Here is a 17552-nt window from a genome sequence, read left to right as displayed (position 1 = left end):
TAGTTATGCCTAAGACAATAAAGATATCATTTATACAACTGAAAGTGCACCAATCCCTAATCCAAATGGTATTACATAAAGTTAACAATACTTAAATCATTATAGGAAGCCAACAAATCTTATGTCACATGATAAAGGAAAAAGGAAATAAAATAAAGATATTTTCTTAGTATAAGTGTATACATGCACAAACATGTTTTTAACAAAAGGAGGAGGAAATACTAATGACTATTACAGTCCTCATTTCTGCAACTGGTCATGTGGTCATAACTGGTATTGATGACTACCTTCTTCTACTGACCATTCTGTATACCCTTTGCCTTCAGCAAGTACATAATTTTTTTTTTTTTCCCCCTCTGGTGGAGCGACCCAAACTTTCATTCCTCAAGGGTCTGGGCCATTTGTAGTCCTGCCTGGGTTGGGCTGTTATAGTTTCCCATTGTCCTTAATCATAGGACACAGTAATACTAAGAGATGCCCTAATGGATCTCCTGTATTCCATGCATACTCTTCCTTACCTCCGTTGTGGAGTAGTAGACTGATTTCATCTTGATAGTCTGGGTCAATCACCCAGCCAACACCGTAACACCCTTCTTAGCCTGTTGACTTAAAGGTAGGAGGAGCCCAAAGTGTCCTGCTGGCAATCTTAACTTCCAGTTTTATGGAATTGTTGTTGTGTCTCCCAGTGGCAGCACTCCTCCCTCTGAAACTAAGACCTCTAGGCCAGCAGAATGTAATCTCATGGGAACAGGAAGCAAACATTTTGCTAGTTGATCACTAGGGGTGATAATGAGTGATGCCGCTTCCACTTCCACCCCTTGATTACTGTACCCGTGAATCCCGGCTATGGGAGAAACAGTATCATGTATTGGAGGCTGATTCAGAGCATACACAGCCCTCTGGAGAACTTTGTCCAAGCCCTGCAGAGTATTGTCACCTAGTTGGTGCTGTAATTGTGACTTCAAAAGGCTATTCCAGGCCGGGTACGATGGCTCACACCTGTAATCCTAGCACTTTGGGAGGCCTGAGGCAGGCAGATCACCTGAGGTCAGCAGTTCAAGACCAGCCTGGCCAACATGGCGAAACCCTGTCTCTACTAAAAATACAAAAATCAGTCAGGCAAAAATTAGCCATGCCTGGTGGCACATGCCTGTAATCCCAGCTATTTGGGAGACTGAGCCAGGAGAATTGCTTGAACCCAGGAGACAGAGGTTGCAGTTAGCTGAGATCACGCCACTGCACTCCAGTCTGGGCAACAAAGCAAGACTCTGTCTCAAAAAACAAACAAACAAACAGGGCAAATCCACCATTCTATGAATCCAGCTGCTTCAGGATGACAGGGAGCATGGTAAGACCAGTGAATTACATTAGCATGAACTCACTGCTACACTTCTTTAGCCATAAAGTGAGTGCCTTGGTCAGAGGCAATGCTGTGTGGAATACCATGACAGTGGATACCATCCACGGATGGTAGTCTTGGCAGAAGCATTTCATGCAGCTTAGGCAAACCCATAGCTGGAGTAAGTGTCTATTCCAGTGAGGACAAACCTCTGTCCTTTCTATGATGGAAGAGGTCCAATATAATCAATCTGTCAGCAGGTAGCTGCCTGATCACCCCAAGGAATGGTGCCATGTCGAGGGCTCAGTGTTGATCTCTGCTGCTGGAAAATTGGGCACTCAGCAGTGGCCATAGACAGGTCAGCCTTGGTGAGTAGAAGTCCCTGTTACTGAGCCCATGTGTAACCTCCATCCCTGCAACCATGGCCACTTTATTCAGTGGATCATTGGACAGTGATGGGGTGGCTGGAGAAAGAGGTTGAGTGGCGTCCACAGAATGGGCCATCCTATTCATTTGATTATTAAAATCCTGCTCTGCTGAGGTCCCCCTTTGGTGAGCACTCACATGAAATACAATATCTTCACAGTTTTTGACCGATCAGAGAGGTACATCCACATACCTCTTCCCCAGATTTCTTTGTCACCAATTTTTCAATCATTCTTCTTTCAAGTCCCTGACCATCCAGCCAAGCCATTGGCTACATCCCATGAATCAGTATATAATCACACATCTGGCCATTTCTCCTTCCATCCAAAGTGTACAACCAGGTGCACTGCTAGAAATTCTGGGAAGATTTCCCTTCACTGCTGTCCTCAGGGATGTTCTACAAAGGGGCTGCAGTGCTGCATCTGTCTAATTTCAGGTGGTGCCTGAATATCATGCAGAACCGTCTGTGAACCAGGCCGTAGTCTTCTCTTCCTCTTTGAACTGATAACAGGGAACTCCTCATGAGGCCATAGGTGCAGGCTGGGGGAGAGAAGGCAGAGTGGCAGGAGTAGAGACCATAGGCCTTTGAACCACTTCCTTATGTAACTCACTTTGCCTTCAGGACCTGCTTGAGCCTGATCACGTATATACCACTTCCCTTTGAAGATAGAATACTGTTGTGCACGACCCACTGTGTGGCTAGATAGGTCAGAAAGCACCCAGTTCATGATAGGCAGTTCAGATCACATGGTGACTTGATGACCCATAGTCAAATGTTCAGTTTTCACCAAAGACCAGTAACAGGCCAAGAGCTATCTCTCAAAAGGAGAGTAGCTATCTGCAGAAGATGGCAGGCCTTGCTCCAAAATCCTAGCGGCCTCTACTCTGATTCACCTACAGGATTCCTGCCAAAGGATCCAAACAGCATCCTTATCTGCCACTGAAACCTCAAGCACCATTGGATCTGCTGGGTCATATGGCCCAAGTGACAGAGCAGCTTGCACAGCAGCCTGGACTTATTGCAGAGCCTTCTCCTGTTCTGGACCCCCCTCGAAGCCAGCACCCTTTCGGGTCACTTGATAAATGGGAAAAAGTAACACACCCAAATGAGGAATGTGTTGCCTCCAAAATCAAAATATGCCCACTAAGTGCTGTGTCTCTTTGTTGGTTGAAGGAGGGTCCAAATGCAGCAACTTATATTTCACCTTAGAAAGAATATCTCAAAGGCTCTATATCCCTGGACTCCTAGAAATTTTACTGAGAGAAGTTTCCTGAATTTTAGTCAGATTTATTTCCCATCCTCTGGCCAGCAAATGTCTCACCAATAAGTTTAATGTGTTGCTACTTCTTGCTCACTGGATCAAATCACCATAATGTCATCAATGTAATGGACCAGTGTGATATCTCGCAGAAGTAAAAAGAGATCAGAGTCTCTCTCAGTAAGATTATAACACAAAGTAGGAGAGTTGATATACCCCTAAACGTAGCACAGTAAAGGTATATTGCTGGCCTTGTCAGCTGAAGATAAATTGTTTCTGTTGGGCCTTATGGACAGGAATGGAGAAAAAGGCATTTGCCAGGTCAATGGCTGTGTGCCAGATACCAGGAGATGTGTTAATTTGCTCAAGCAATGAAACCACATCTGGTACAACAGCTGCAATTGGAGTCACCACTTGGATAAGCTTATGATAATCCACTCATTTTTCAAGATGCAAGTGTCTTCTGCACAGCCCAAATGAGAGAGTTAAATAAGGATGTGGTGGGAATCACCACCCCTGCATCTTCCAAGGCCTTGCTGGTGGCACCAATCTCCATAATCCCTCCAGGGATGCAACATTGTTTTTGATTTACCCTTTTTCTGGGTAGAGGCAGCTTTAATGGCTTCCATTTGGCCTTTCCTACCATAATAACCCCCACCCTACCAGTCAGGGAGTCAATGTGGAGGTTCTGCCAGCTGCTAAGTAGGTCTATGCCCATTATGCATTCTGGCACTGGGAAAATGACAATAGCATGAGTCCAGGGACCCACTGGACCCACTGTAAGTTGGCCCTGAGCTGAAACTCTATTAATTACCTGACCTCCCTAACCTCCTGCTTTAACTGCAGGAGCACAACGACATTTTGGGTCCCCTGGAATCAACGTCAGCTCAGAGCTAGTGTCCAATAGTCTCTGAAATGTCTGATAATTTCCCTTTCCCCAATGCACAATTACCCTGGTAAAGGGCCAGAGATCTCCTTGGGGAAGAATGGGAGAAAGATTAACAGCATAGTTTGTCAGTAGTTTAGTGGGGTCCTTCCACAAGGGACCAGCCTCCCCTTCATTCAAGGGATTCTGGGTCTCTAAACTGGCTCAAGTCTGGAAATTGATTGAAGGACTGTGATTCTCTGTTTTTATAATTCAAATTAGTCTTTTGTCCATTCAACCTGGAAGTTTTCTGCTCATATAAATTAAGTAGGAATGCAGTAGGCTTCCTATAAATTTCACTTCTAAAAACAATGTGATTAATTAGCCAATGCCAGAGCTCCACATGAGTCAGACTATTCTAGTTGCTGCTTTGCCTCTGCTGTCCATTATGGTAGCTACACCCCTGCCACCTTGGGATCCAATTATTCCCATTGTATTTACATTTTTTAGTTGAATAACTGTGGTACCTACTGTTAGATCTGACACACAGAGAAGAGCAATTATAGTGCTGTTCAAAAATTCAGGTTTGCAAAGCAGTGGTCAAGGATATATCTTCTAGAAACCCCCAGCTAGAATGAGTATGTATAAAGTGACTAATCCCTCCAGCATCCCAATCTCCCTAAGCCTTTGAATCCCTTCCTCTACATTAAACCAGGAGAGATCAGGCATTTCCAGCTCATTCACAGTGGGCCATCTTTAATTCCATATTTCAGCTAACCAAGCAAATACATTATTTGAATCTTTTTTTTTTTTTTTTAACTCCCCTAGCTGCAACATTAAATGCAGAATCCCTACTTAGTGGGCCCAAATCCACAAATTCAGCCTGATCCAACTCTATGTTACTTCCACCATTATCTCATACCCGTAATTTCTATTCCCATGCATGTTCTCCAGATTTCTTTTTATATAAATTAGAAAACTCAAGCAGTTTTTTTCAAGTGTAGTGCACTTCCTCATGGTTCACAGTCACTCTGAATCTCAGTTCTAGCGGCCTGCCAGGACTTTAGTTTTAGGTCTAGAAGCAAACAGGGGTGTTGAGGGTGGCTTCTGAGGAGAATCAACATTATCTTACCTGACAATTGCCTCTGGAGAGGCAACAGTCTGGGTCCTAATGTCCCTCACTAGTCTGTCTTCTTTTAACTTTTCAGACACCTCTTTTCTTTTTTTAAATATAATGTCCACAGTTTTAGTTATACTTTTTGGAAGGAATAGAAAAATGTGTATATGCTGCATCTCCCTGGACACAGAAGTTGATGGAACTCATGTTTGTTTTAGACTATACCTTTTTGGCAGGGCATGGTGGCTCACACCTATAATCCTAGCACTTTGGGAGGCCGAGGCAGGTGAATTACGAGGTCAAGAGTTCAAGACCTGCCTGGCCAATATGGTAAAATCCCATCTCTACTAAAAATACAAAAATTAGCTGGGCATGGTAGCGTGCATCTGTAAGCTAGTTATTCAGGAGGCTGAGGCAGGAGAATCGCTTGAATCCAGGAGGCAGAGGTTGCAGTGAGCAGAGGTTATGCCACTGCACTCCAAGTTGTGTGACAGAACAAGAATCCATCTCAAAAAAATAAAAATGAAAATAAATAGACTCTATCTTTTTGAGTACTTACACATGAGATAAACAATAATTCTCTGACCATCAAAACAAACAAACAACAACAACAAAAAAACAATTTTCTTGCTCACACGCTACTTCAGTATTAAATATTTTAAATACTCCACTAGGATAAATCATATTCACTTAAATGGTTAACTGTAAAATGTAATAGCTTGCAATATGCTGAAAGCTACATATGAACGAGAATGCAATTTTTCATCCCTTTTGTTCAAATCCTATTCTTGCCTCTGTATATTTTCTAAATTGTGAATACAAACTAACTATCTCATACCTGGATTAATGTAGATGTAAGGGTCAACCCATTTACAAAACATTAGTAAAATCGTGTTTCTTTCTAAATTTCAATAAATATAAATAGAATTATAACATTTTATTTCAATAGCTTAGTTAATTTTGTCACACTTTCCATTGGATGTAAACCCCTTCTTTCAAGACCACTATTTAATCTGATGAAGACCAAGTTCACACCAAGCAAAAGTAGAATTCAATAACGGAACTGTGAGATGGGAGACCTTAGAGGGGCAAAATGCTGTCAGCTGTTGGGGGTTTTAGTTCAGCAAGTAAGAGAAATTTTAGTGATGGGCATTTTCAGTTTACACTGCAGTGCCAACCAGACAGGATGCTGCTCAGTAACCTGACAGAAGCTGAGAAGAGCAAAGAGCAATTTTCACACCTCTCTCTGATAAGGTAGTGGGTTAATTAAAGGCAATCAATTGAGTGACAAATAAAAAGGAATTGCAAAGATTGTTTTAAAGCAAGAGCTTTTCAACAGTGAATAGACCTTGTCAATTAAGGAAAATGTAAAAAGCAGAGGAGTCTGCCTGCTTGATCTTACGGAAGGGGGAGGAATAACTGATAAACTTGCTATCAACCTTGAGTAAGACACTTTCCTTTTTTGTTTTATTTCTTCATCTCTAAAATGAGGACTTCCTACAATATAATTATCTCCATGCGTCCATTACTTTTGTGAACCTAGACTTAAAGAAAGTTTCTGAGTATGCTCAATATTTGAAATATTTAAATGCTCTTTATATTTTACTCAAGCAATTTTCTTGGCTAATAAATCCTGTAAAATGCTTAGGAGGCTACATTAGAATGCCTGGATTAAAAAAATAATTGTATGAAGTCTCATGTTTCTGAATCTCAAATGATTTAAATATACCTCATTAATCGCCAGATCATTCTTGGAGGTATATAGGTGGGTGTGTTTAACATTGTTATCAACAATTCAATAATGCCGTGGAGATCAATCTTATCTTTTACAACAAAAAGGAAGTATATATTTTACCTTCAAAAGGCTCATAATGAATAAAAGAGAAAGACATTCAAATATAAATATATCTCTAAACACACTGTCAAATATCAATGGGATAATTATACAAAATGAATTTGAGATTCATAGTGAAGAAACTACTCTCTTTAGAATATATTAGATTTTTGTGAAAACAGCATTAGTAATTTCAGGCCTCTGGGATATGATTAAGTGCTTAAAATAGTAATTTAATTTATTATTGATTCAGGTGTACTTCCCATTTTTTAACAGGCCTATTTTTAAAAGTTTGTATAAATTAAATTTTTATTTTTTAAAAAAGGAAATCTGTCAGCTGAATCATCCTTTTAAAAGATAAATACAGTGAATGATTAACCTTTGTATTCAGCTATATTTAATATTCTAAATTTATACAGAAGATTTTCACATGTTTGGAATTTTTAAATGTGAGGCTATATCTGTACTTTAATGGCACAGAAGTAAAATTTAATTTTCTAAAATATTCTAAAATATTCCCAGGGAACAGTTTTAATATGGGGAGCCTCTTCATTAAGAACACATTGTTCTTAGTAAAACTGTAACAAAAATCTATCTCTACAATAAAACTAAAAGTACTAAAAATTCTTTAAGACATTAAATAAAGTATATTCTTGGTTTTTATTTGAAATCCATTGTTATCAAAACTTCAAATGTTATGTAAAATTATTTTTTACCATAGCTCACCTTTTTTTGCTTTGTAAACATATTGTTACATCTATAAAATAACATTGCCATAACAAAGGAATAACACTTTACATTTTATTACAAAACTTAAAAAAACCTGGTACATATAAATATATAGTGGAAATAATTATTCCAATATATTTGCATAGACCTCAATATAATTCATATGTAATACCTATCATATAAACTTGTTGAAAATAGTGTTTTATACATTTTATTTTAAAATGTTATAAATTTAAAAAAGTAGCTTTTTGGCCTACAGGTAAAAATCTTCAAAATGGTGACACTATATTAAATATTATTGAGAAATGTAAATGTAGAAGCAAAAATGTAGGGAATAATATTATTTGTTGTATAATATTTTAAGAGTCATTTATTGCTTAGGTGCTTCAAAAAAGTCAAAGGATTTTCAAAATGTTAACTATACTAAATATGACTATATATTTTTCACTATAGTATACAGTGAACTTCTCTCTGTAATTCTTATTTCACAAAGGTTTATTGATAAAATGTACTCTACATAAAAATTGACTTTCCATTTTACAATGTAGAATACTTAATGCATATTTGTACCGCAGCTATTTCTTTTGTGAAAGAATCTTTCATTTTGTGCCATGTGTGTATGTGTGTGCATATTAACACAAAAATCTTGCATAAAGTATAAAAGAATCACATTTTAAGATAACGTATATTAACCCAGGAGCAGTGGTTCATGCCTGTAATCCCAGAACTTTGGGAAGTTGAGATGGGTGGATCACTTGAGGTCAGGAGTTCAAGACCAGTCTGGCCAACATGTTGACAACCCATCTCTACCAAAACCACAAAAAAAAATTAGCTAGGTGTAGTCACACGCGCCTGTAATTCTAGCTACTCAGGAGGCTGAGGCAGGAGAATTGCTTGAACCCAGGATGCAGAGGTTGCAGTGAATTGAGATCAAGTCACTGCACTCCAACCTGGGTGACACAGCAAGACTCTGTCAAAAAAAAAAAAAAAAAAAAAGAATTAAATGGAAATATTTATTTATTTCTCATCTAGAACAATATGATACATTTGTACTTTCACTGAGAAGAGCAAGTCACTCATGCTTTTTGCTTTATCTCCTCCAAATTGAAGACCATTTTTTAAGTCACATTGACAGCCATGTTAAGAACAATCAACATAGGGCTTTTAACATGGTTAAGGACCTGTGTTTATGCTTAGCAATGCATAACATCTTTCAACCAGCAACCCCAATTATTTTTCTCTTAAACACTGTATAACAATACAATAAAATTAAGCCCATTTCCCTAATACATGCACACTGTTTACAATTTTGTGCTCATACAACTGTACTAATATACTCTGCACAAAAAAATAGACACAGACATTGATAAGATATGATATTTTCATGTACCTTCGGGAGTAGACACTGCACTTTGGATATCATTTCTCTAAGGCACCAAAACTTTTCCTTTACCAAAACTTTGTCCAATCCAAGAATGTACTGATTCACATTAAATTAATTAACAAATTAATTACAAACTGCTTTTTCAAATGGCCTTTGCATGTCTCAAATTCCTATGTATTTGATAACACAGTTAGGTATCTGCTAATTATTCTGTTATTTTTTTCCTCCCAAAATGCTCCATGCTAGTAGGTTCCAAGTGGCATACAGAGTAAGTTCACTTTCTATTAATAATAATATCAGAAATTGAGGTTTAGGAATTGCTACCATATGAGGGTTGTAATCTGACCAATTAACTCATTCTTAGCTAAGCCTCTCAAAACATGTGTGTTCCTTATGGTTGCAAAAGGTGTGACATTTGATGTGTATTTGCATGCACACACACACATTGGTTAAAAAACATGTATCAGCATACAAAAATCTTGTAAAAGAGGTCAAGTTTCCTTCAGCCTACATCATTTTCATTTTGTTATGATCTGACAAATTCTAAATAACATCTGCCATTAAGAAGGTGGTTGCAGTTAGATAAAGCAATTTTTATTTTCTTGAACTACTTAGTAGATTTAATATGCAAGTATTCAAATAGGAGCTGAGCAGGATGGATTCTCTCTCTCTCTCTCTTTCTCACTCTCTCTCCACTGAGAGGAGGAAAAAGAATCTGGTGCTATCCAATCTGAGAATAAGAAGATGAGGAAGGAGTAGGAGAAGCATATAGACTAATGGAGCCAGCAGAAAAGGCCCAGGTCTCAGAATTGAAAGCTTACATTCATTTTAACTAGTTTTCAAGAGGCATAGACTACCAGCTCATATGTAAATTGCATTATTACTATTCATACATAAAAGTGAGGATTTCGAATGTGTAAAGATGACTTAACATATATATATAGTTAAACTGTAGGATTGCTAACATTTTCTTCTGTAGGGAGAACAAGTAGTCACTAAGTTAAACATCAAAGTTGGATTGGCATTTAACACTGTTTTGATCTAAGGTAGACATAGGTGGAAAAGAGCATACGTAACTGACTCAAATAATTGTTGTATCTGCTGCTGACTTTTGCCATACAATGTTCTCCTCTATATATTGTAAATCTGTTAACATTCTACATAATTTAATAGGATAGTTATTATTTGTCTGGCATTTTGACTTATTCCAGAACCTCATCTAAAGTGCTCAACTGTTGCTGACAGACTATACAAGATCAGAAAAGTAATCATTAATGCCTAAAGATATATCTTCTAGACTACATCCTCTCCAATTACATAATAGAATATGAAGGATGGCATCAATTTGGTTTATGCCTTGAGCTGGAAAATTTTATAAATAATTCAGTGATTTAAAGGACTTATACTAAATATTTTACTTTGATATTTTCTTTGTTGATATTCCATCAGTTGAACTCCTGGAAAAGACCACAACTGAAGTTTTTATGGAAACCAACCATAACAGATACTGCTCTTACATGGAGGAACAATACCTAAAACACCACAGAATAAAATTATCCAATAAAAATGAGTTAGGAAGCTTAGATGACCTAATTCTCACATGCTTTTGGAATAAGTTGTCAGCAGCGGAGTCTGGAGACCTTATGTAGAGCAGAAAAATTTCAAAATGAAGGCAGTGTCCAAGTATTATGGACATAACTCAGAGATAGCCCAACACCTTGTGACCAGTGCAAAAAGGCAACAGGTGTTGGGAAGAGGAAACAGACTTTGGTTTTTCTTTTGACTACTTGGGTGAGTGTAGGAACGTTATTTAAAATAATAACTGCTAAGGATGAAGAGGAAAAAAACCATCAGAGAAATCAGCAGTATAAACTAGGTACATGCAATATAAACTATATCAAGTTCAACTATGGCTTAAATATATAACCATAATAGAAAGAGGAGAATTCATGTAAGAGAATCAGTCAACTCTAGGAAGCAAAGTTGAATACAGTACTTAATTCTATAATTTAACTTTAGCTGCACCATACATTTGGAGACTCACAGGGACAGTTGTGGATAAAGAATATAGTGGTGTCTCCATGAGGAATTTGCATTTGTGAGTCAGAGACAAAGGCAGTTACCTCATATGTGAAGTAGAATCTCAGATACTCCTGGAAACACTTCTTGACCAGTCTTGCTCAGTGGTCATCCTACACATCTTTGGGGTAATCTAGTAGTCATTGTTTCTGCCTTTCATAGATGCTTGATTCTATAATTCATGGTTTACTATCTCAACTTACCTTGATTAGAAACTTCAGGAATACATCTGTTTTACATTGTATTGTACCTTACACAGTGACTAATTTTTGATTAACTGCTCAACAGATATTTAATAAACTGATATCAAATTATAAGCATTGAAAACTGCAGATTCCTTTTTGTCACAGCAGAATGTCTTATAAAGGACAAAATTACATGAATACAAGATTGTAGTCCATACATATGCACTGGAGACTATTTTTAGAGCTTACTTGTGTTATTCATCTATCTAGTCTTTGCACAGCAGTTAAGGAGCAGAATCACACCTGATAACTCTCCTCTGGAGCTAGACTACCTAGATTCAAACCTGAGTTCTTCCTTAGTCTGAATAGATGATCTTGGGCTTGTCATTTGTTACAACCTTGTTCTTCAGAGATGATAACAATAATTCCTGGTATCATTTGGTTGCTATGATATGGAAACAATGACTATATCTAAAGAACTAAGGACCTTTAGTATAAAGCAAGTATGTCATAAATATTAACTATTACTATCTGAACCATAAATCTTTTTGTCCTTTCATGTGTAAAATCTTAGATACAAAGATATTTCATCATTCAAAGCCTATGGATGATGCCTGCATCTTGGGAATATCTAGATTCTGGAGGACAGCATTTTTGAGGCCAGTGAGCCTGAAGTGAAGCAACTTGTGGGCCATTGATGGAGAGATACGTCTATTTCTAATTATTCAAAGGCCTTTTTGCTGAGCAACTACAAAATCATGAAAAACATTCAGGTCTCAGAAATTACTAAAATTATAATTAGGACATTACGAATATGATCTTTATTTTCTTCCATACATGTCCTTCTTGCTGTTTCTAAACTGACAGTCTTACTCTGATACATAGTCCACATGGACATAAAGATGTTAAAATCTAATCTAAGGCCATACTTAAAATATTTTAAATCTATTTTTCCTTTAGTAATGTGTAAAATACCTACTATCTTACATTCATGGCATAGAAAAATTGATAAATATCAAAAATTTACTAAACAAGTTTTAACTTTGTTAAAACAAGGATCACTCAATCACAAAAAACTCACTATATTAGTATGATATGGATTCGTATATGGATATGTTTACATATACACACATGTCTCTCTAAATATGAAAATAAATACTTTAAGCATGACAATTTAGGAAATTGTACTAAGTGCAGTATCTCCAAAATTCAAATAAAGAACGTCATAATATAATTACACAGTTTTGTTTGGTACATAATATTATTAAAACAATGGCAATAAGATTAGTGAGAGAAGAGTGCACATCTTATTTTTCTTTCATGGCCTGACATATATAATAATAGTTCCTCAAATAAAAACTATGTTTGATATTATATAGGCAAGAAATGCCATTGACAGAAATATTGGAAAGCGAAAGCATATCCTATCATAAGGACATACAATTTAGAGTATAATACACAAATTCTAGTGAAATGATAAATATACCAGTTTTAGAGAGTAATGTATATGCTTTAAACTTGAAAGATAAAATATTAGAATCAGGATCAAAAGAGATGTGATTGTCTCCAAGTTGGTGCTTAAACTTCATAAACAGTCTTATGGCCTTTTTGTTAGTGTCCATTTTTCAAATTATAACTTACAGTTCAGGAATTCAAGAGAAATATAAGGCTGCTACTTAAAAGAGTCTTCTATTGCCACTTATTTTTTTGTTTAATTCAAGTTTTAATATGAATACTCTTCAATCACTAGGAAAAAAAGATAATATGTGGTGTAAAACGTGAGAAGAATAATTTTTTATCGAATACACTTTAGGCTTCATGGAAGTTCTGGAATTAGTCCTTGTGATTGCAAAGCATTATCATTATTAACAATGATGTAATTATAAGTCGGTGCATGATCTTAAGCATACAGATGGAGGAATTAAAAGAAAAAAATGTACTATTTAATGTCAATGAATGGTTTTCTTAAAAACTGTAATTTAATAGAATTGACTAAGAAATATAAAAATCTAAATGAACAGTAATCATTAAACCAATTAGTCAAGCAAATGTCTAAACCTCCTCCTGGCAAATCAAATCAGAAGCACATGATTTTATCAAACTTTCAAAGAAGAAATAATGCACATTTTAAATCACTCCTCTAAGGATGACAAAAATATCTCTCCAATTCATTAAATGACTTCTGTATATTTTTAATTCTAAAGTAGTCAAAAATAGTACAAAAAATAAAACAATAAATTATTCTTCCTCATTAACTTATATTCAAAGATCCTAAGTAAATCACATTTAGCAGTGTATTAAAATATTGAAACATTAACAAATAGAGTTCATCCCTAGAATCCACGCCTGGCCTATTTTAGAAAATTTATCCTTATCTATCAACACATTAATATAAAAACAGAGAAAAATATTACTATCTAAATTAAATCCAGAAAATCATGTAGTAAGAATTGGGAGTGGATATTAGCAGGACTTCTTCTATTTAATATTTTACCTAGAGCCCCCAAAAGGATAATATTTTCTAAGTTCTCTCACAAAACAAAATATAAGACTATTTATTTATATTATACAAATGAAGTTTAGGTCTCCTAGACCCAAAAAGAACTCTAGTTCTTCATTTTTAGTAAATTTAACTTTAAAATTAATGATTTTTATAAAAAAATATTTATGAAAATGTATGAATCTGTTCTTCAGTCATATGAGCCACATTTCAAGTGCTCAATAGCTATGTGTGGCTAGTGATGGCTACACTCAATAGATGGAGAGCCAACTTTTCCACTACAGCAGAAAGCTCTACGAGACAGCACTGCTCCAGAGTGTGAAGAGTGACAGACATAATTTTTTCTTTTGTTTTGTTTTGTTTTTGAGACGGAGTCTCTCTCCGTTGCCCACGTTGGAGTGCAGTGGCGTGATATGGGCTCACTGCAAGCTCTGCCTCCCGGGTTCACACCATTCTCCTGTCTCCGCCTCCCGACTAGCTGGGACTACAGGCACCCGCCACCACGCCCGGCTAATTTTTTTTGTATTTTTAGTAGAGACGGGTTTTCACCGTGTTAGTCAAGATGGTCTCAATCTCCTGACCTTGCGATCCACCCGCCTTGGCCTCCCAAAGTGTTGGGATTACAGGCGTGAGCCAGGGCGCCCAGTCTAAGGGAGATATTTTAAAAAAGGTATTTCTTTGAGGGGAGTTGCTGGAGTACTGGGAAACTCTTTCTCTTACTCTCCAATGTCCTCACAGCTTAGAATATTGGTGGTCCTCACCATTATCACAAGCTCAGGGAGTGGGTTTTTAAAATAAACACTGACAGAGAGTAGGATGCTTTTCAGGCAAAGGTTTATCTTACACCCCTAGCTTTAGCCAGTAAGAAGGCTGTTTCAGAGTACTAATCGAAGCATACTGTGCTTTCAGACACACTGTGGGAAGTCTATCTACCAAATGACCGACTGGGTCCCTGGATAATGTTTGGATTCAAGTATGTTTAAGGGATGTATTAGTTAATTCTCATGCTGTTACAAAGAAATACCTGAGACTGGGTAATTTATAAGAAAAGAGGTTTAATTGACTCACCGTTCTGCATGGCAGGGGAGGCCTCAGGAAACTTACAATCATGGCAGAAGGCACTTCTTCACAGGGTGGCAGGAGAGAGAATGAGTGCCAGCAGGGCAGAAATGCCAGACGCTTATAAAACCACCACATCTTATGAAGTGAATCATTATCCCGAAACAGCATGGGGGAAACCTTTTCGCTCCCATGATCGAATTATTTCCACTTAGTCCCACGCTTGACACATGGGGATTATTACAATTCAAGGTGAGATTTAGGTGAGACACAGAGTCAAACCATATCAAGGGGTTTTGCCTAAGATTTCCTACCTGGACAAAGGTGATTCTGTAGAAAGATGCAGAAAGCAAGCATGGGGAGTCAACTGTTTCTGTGTTGTGAATTTGAAAAGTCCATAAAATATGCACTGCTAAGAAAAGAGATTGACATCCACAGAAATCCAGAACCAGATTGCAAGAATCGGATTCTATCCATTCATATCCAGAGAAATCCAGAACCAGATTACATGAATCAGATTGGTCACATCAGAGTTTTTCCATCCCCTGCATCTCCTCTTCCTCCATCTCCTCCATCCCCAATTCTATATAGTCAGGCATAGCAAAGTGAGTGGGAGAGAATACAAGAAAGAGTAAGATCCAATGCTTCCAAGTAAGATTGTGTATCAAGCCTTTGCAACATGTGGCAGAAATGCCTTATTTCATAGAAAAAAAATATATAGTCTTGAAATTTGTTTTTAAAGGGCATATTTTATAATAAATATAATCACATAAGGTACATTTTGGAATTTGTATATAACTTCCATTTATGCTAGCGACAGGCCCAGCAAGAGGCAGAAATAGTAAAAATAAATAAAGTTAGTCAACATCTTTTCTTTCCCAATGTCTCCATATCTACCTTAGACTAGATTTAAAGGTTAAGATAAGGAAATTCATTCTACAAAATAGCAGTACAATTAAAAATAATAGCAATTATGGCTGTTACATTGCAAAATAAACAGATAAAGCAGTGTAACAGAATGGAAAGTCTAGATATAGTCTAAGAGGCATAAAGAAACTTTATACCTCTTATTTGAATATTATTAGACAATACTGGAAATCGTTCAATCAAAGAAGAGACGGCTGATTCACTAAACAGAATTTGAATCAATAAATATTACTGAGCAAGTGATACCTATTACCAACTCAAGATTAAGAGTCGCACCACATAGAGGATGTCAAATAGCATAACAATGTTGATAGCCAGGAGCAGTAGTCTCAGGAAGTCAGTCTCCCTTCCATGGTTTTCAGGTGTTGAGTTGGCCAAGGGAAACACAACTCACACTGACATTGGAAGGAACAAAGTTTTACTCACATAGAGTAGAAACAGAGAAGGTAAGCTTCAATAATGAGCTTCAGGCTCTGAGTCAATGTAGGGGGATGGTCTGCACACATTCCTCTTGTGATTTGGATAAAGGACCCCCATTCCCTCCCTTTGGGAACCCATATAGCACTGGGGTTGATGCACACACTTAAGTAGAACTAAAAAGCACACAAATTTGGAACAGATAAAGAAATTCCCAAACAGAGATGGGCCAAGCACAAGCTGTGAAGGCTCTTAATTTCTTTGTAAGGATATGTTCCCAATGCAAAGCACACTCTTATACAATTGGGCAGGAAAGACTATACAAGTGACTGCTTCTCCCACGAAATACCCCTTTGAAAAAATAAAAATAAAAGGATTCCTACAATAGCTGATTAGATAGGCAAAATTACAAAATTTAAAACTTTTATGTCAAAAATATGAAATACAATAAGATGCAGAAAGCATAATACATAACATACAATACATGTATATTATAAGTATGTATTCTATATAGATAAAAAATGAAAAGATAAGCAAAAAATTTAAAAACATTCATTAAACACATAACTGTAGAATTAGCATTAGCATGTATCATTTTAATATACCAAACTTAAAAAGAAAATCATATATTATTAGCAAATAGACAAAGGCTAAAAAACGTAATATACAAAACATGTAACCAAAATGATTTACCATAGAATCCTCAATGCCATTTTAAAAATAGAGATATCTGTTCACACTCATCTACTTGGAAAAAATATTTAAGGAAATAATTTAGAAAATGTTAAATTGGATTGTTGAGTAATTGAGCATTTGTTATATTACATCTATCTATCTATTATCTATCTATCTATCATCATCTTTATCAATCTATCTGTATCTATTTTTACTTTATGCTTGCAAAAAAACCCTATGCTGAAATAAAATAAAAGTTGTTAAAGCTAAGAATGCTGCAACACAAGTCTTTTTGCTTCTTGCTGTAGCAAAATAAACACATTTATTTTTTATTTAAAAAGCACTTGGAAAATTAGTATGATTAATGTTAAAAATTTTGTATATTATAACATAATAATTAAATTTTGAATATCCTAAAAAAATTGCAAGTGGTTAAAAAAAGCTGTATTCATTAATATTTCCACTAGTGTGTCATATGTAATAAAAATCTTGAAACATATATTCATTGATAAAAGAATACTAATTAAGGTGACCAAGACACCTTGTGAAAAACTGATTCTTTACAAACTGAATATAACAGTTGTTTCTCATTGAAAGAATAGATGTTTTGCTAATGATTAAACCTGGATATGAAATGTTTAAATATTTTTTTAAACTTTATCAGGTTAATATTATAAAAGTTTCAGTTAAAAAGCATATTTTTTCCTAAGTGTATTTAATTGAATTAACAGGGATTTCCTTAAAGATATTTAATTGG

Source organism: Mandrillus leucophaeus, unplaced genomic scaffold (assembly GCF_000951045.1).
Source record: "Mandrillus leucophaeus isolate KB7577 unplaced genomic scaffold, Mleu.le_1.0 Scaffold482, whole genome shotgun sequence".
NCBI lineage: Eukaryota > Metazoa > Chordata > Mammalia > Primates > Cercopithecidae > Mandrillus > Mandrillus leucophaeus.
This window is presented reverse-complemented; position numbering follows the sequence as displayed.